The sequence below is a fragment of the Elephantulus edwardii genome, unplaced genomic scaffold, assembly GCF_000299155.1.
Source record: "Elephantulus edwardii isolate Elephantulus edwardi_28Jun2011 unplaced genomic scaffold, EleEdw1.0 scaffold00468, whole genome shotgun sequence".
NCBI classification, from domain to species: domain Eukaryota; kingdom Metazoa; phylum Chordata; class Mammalia; order Macroscelidea; family Macroscelididae; genus Elephantulus; species Elephantulus edwardii.
In genome coordinates, this window is record NW_006400218.1 from 522763 (window position 1) to 526644 (window position 3882).

Consider the following 3882-nt stretch of genomic DNA (forward strand, 5'->3'; position numbering starts at 1 on the left):
ATGATAGATGGAGAAGAGACTGATATTAACAGTTACGGCAGACTCGGCTCCACAATCAACATGCTTGGCACCAGCAGTCAGGAAATCAAAAGACAAATTGCATTATGTAAATCTGTTTTCAGGGACCTTTCCAGAGTACTAAGAAGCAACAATGTCAGTCTAGAGACTAAGGTGAGCCTGATCCACACAATGTTCTTTGCATTTACCTGCTATGAATCAGAGAGCTGGATAATGACTAAGGATGATAGAAGAAGAATTGATACCTTTGAGTTGTGATGCTGGAGAAGAGTATTGAACATACCATGGACTGCCAAGAAAACAAACAGATCTATTTTTGAGAGAGTGAGGCCAAGTTGCTCCTTGTAAGGCTAGGATTTTGAAGCTCCATCTCACACACTTTGGGCATGTGGCCAGGAAGGACCGATCCCTGGAGAAGGACAGAAAGGTGAAGGGACAGCACAGGAGAGGAAGACTCCAGATGAAATGGATTGATACAGTAACTAGGGCAATGGGAATAGCTGTGTCAGAGTCAGTGACCCTGGCTAAGGACAGGACAGGCCTCAAAGCTATGGCATGTAACAAAAGCAACATGAATCATATGAGATTATTCAGTTTTTTAATGCTCTCCTTTTTAGTCAAGTTAATTATTATTTATACAAAACTTAACCTCTCCATTTACAATCCCTCTTCCTCTGCTCCCTTAATATTTTCTGAGGAGAATGTTATCAGAGAAGAGTTTCCTCTAATTAGACTTTGGAAGCTTTATGAACAAATACCCATTTGCTTCGTTCTATATGGAATGCCTATGCATTCCATTGGGAGCTCTGGTAGCCTAGAACCTGTACTGCAATCCCAAAGACACATCGTTCCAATCCATGGTTCCTATCCACTAGAGAAGGATGGGCAATCTCCTCCCTGTGATTGAGTGCCATTGAAAATCCACTAGAGGCTCAGCTATGGTTTGGTTCCAACTCAATGATACTCAGCAATAGCAACATGAATTCCATAAATATTTATTAAAGGAATAGATGAAGATGTTTCATTCAGTGAAGGTCTTGGAAGTATGAAAGCAAATCTGCCTTGTACCTGCACCCCAAGCTAATTTGGCCTATTTTGCCTTGATATTAGCAATGATAGCTGGTTGATGATGGTTTCTTTCTAAAAAGAAGATGAATTAAAAAAAAGATGAATCATGGTATAAAGAAAGGCGAATGTGAAACAGAATTAAAATTATAAAGAAAATTCTAGAAAAATCCTCAAAATCACCACCCTGAAATACTCTTTTTTTCTTTTCTATCACTGAAGAAGTAAGCCACTTTTCTGTATTATTCTGAGAAATCTGAAATTCCTCCCCCTGAAAATGAGGGTCAAGTTATTCTTCAAAATTTGATATACCTAGGGATAGTTCTCCATGCACATGTACAGATGCCAAAAAATTAATGATTATTGGAGTAGATGATGTATTGATAAGTTGAAAGAGTCAAAGGACAAAACTCTGTTTAAGAAGATTCAACTAGTCTACCAATCTTAAATAGAAATAAGACATTATTAGCTGGAAAAGGGGTTCCATTCAGGACATAAATTTAAAATTTGAATTCTTAAATTGGTTTTCATTCAGTTACTCTTACACATTTCATTTTATACCAGTAATTACCATTGTATAGAGCCATTTAAAATGGAATTTTAAAGCATAAAAAGTGTGCTTAACATAGGCCAATGGAACAGAATTGAGAACCCAGAAATGGTCCCAGCTATTTATGGTCAACTGATATTCAACAAGGAAATAAAACCTATGAAGTGGGGAAATGACCACCTCTTCACCAAATGATGCTGGCAAAAGAGCTACTTGCAGAAAGGATCCACATCTCACATCATACATAAAAATCAACTCAAGATGGATCAGAGACCTGGAAGTAAAGCCCAAAAGCATAAACCAATGTTCATAGCAGTGTTAATCACAATCAGAAAAACATTTAAACAGCCCAGATGTCCAATCACAATCTAATGGATTGAAAAATTATGGTTCGTTCACATGATGTAATACTGTGCAGCACACAAGAGCAATGATTTTGTAAATCACTACTTAACTTGGCAGGGACTGGAGAGATTTATGTTAGTGAACTACTTCAATTCCATAAGGACAAATACTCTATAAGACCATTATTGTAGAACATGTATGAGGATTCAAAGGGGGGATGGAGGGCGCAGAGGGTAGTGGATGGGTGGGGTGGGCAGTAGCACAATTTGATGGGTGGAGGAAGGGATGTGTAAAGGAAATGGGAAATATTGGGTGTCAAAAACAATGTACATGAACTTTTTAAGTGAACCAGTATAAAATAAAAATTTTATATTAAAAAGTATGCCTAGAATACTCAAGAAGTTACCAAAAACTGGAAAAATAAGAACATTCAGCATAAGTTGTGCAATCTGTCTTGTTTAACAAATAGGGAACAATTATTCAGCCCAAGTGATTTTCAAAGTAACTCCTATAGTTGTCTCTATTAAGCCTAAGAAGAACTTAATAACATGCTGCAATTTTAGTGGAATATAAATAAAACTGCCTAGGTGGATCCTTTGTGTGATTCTTAGAACTGATGTTCCCTATGGCAAGTCAATGGTGCACGGTATTCATGAGAGTTGCCCACCAATACCAACAGGTAAATTAGACTTTTAAATTTTCTGTAACCCATGTAGAGTTTTGATTCCTAGTTAACTTTCCTAAAGAGAGAATTTACTGATCTATGTTATATTCTAGATAACACAAAAAGATAATTTTATACAGAAAATTTGCATGAAAAAAGTTGGAAGAACATTCTCATATGCACTCCCTTTTAAAAATATAGTCCTTAGTTACCCTTTAAACCTTGAACAAAACTCAACTCATGGCTCAACTTTCAAACAATATACAAGCTTATACACTGAATAATAATAATAACATAAATGAGGCACTCACCCCTTGGAATAAGCAACCATATAATGGAGAAACAGGATCATTTGCCCAAAGATAAAGTTCAGAAGGCAGGATGAGATAAGATAGAAGCATTAATGGAAATGATAATGACAAGAAAGAAATTAGAAAAATGCAATTACATTGTGGTGTTGTTGTTGTGTACTGTCAAGTCAGAAACAACCCATAGCTGAACCTCTGGTGAATTTTCCATTGCACAGAAAGAAATTGGCCACCCTTCTCCAGCAGGGCAGCTGATAGATTTGAACAACATGCATTCAGGAGTGCAGAGCAGCTTCTTGCCACTAGGCTACCATATTGTAGGCATTGTAATTAATGTTATAAAACAAAAAATGTGGGGATGTTTGAAAAGAAAATCAATTTGCTTTGCAAATTTTCAAATAAAATAATGAATTTTGACATTTTACTAATTCAAAGAACAGTAGAACTAGAAGACAGACTGCCTTGTATAAAACCTTACATGTGTTTCTGTTTCTTCCACTAAGTTATGACTATTTAACCTAACGTACCAAGAAGCACACCAGACAGACAGTCTCTTTCTCCTTCTCTCTGTAAGAAATTCCTGCAGATCTTTAAAAGTCCAGATCAAAGGTCACCTTTTCTTTGAAGTAAATCCGTGCTTCTCCTCTATAACATTTACTTCCTTCTTCTGTGCATTTGCCACAATTAATTTATCCTGCTATTATAATGTTTATACCATTATACTATCACTTATATAGATATCTGACTCTCCTATAGAACCATAAAACTCTAAAGAGAGAGGATCCAAGATGGTGGCTGAGGCAGAGACAATGTGGTGAGCTGCGGGAGCAGTGGACCACTTGGAACAGGGCCACTATGGCCTTCTACAGACTTCTGTTTATCGATAATTGAACAGTTAATCAGTTGATGACTGGTCTTCAGTGAGGACTGAG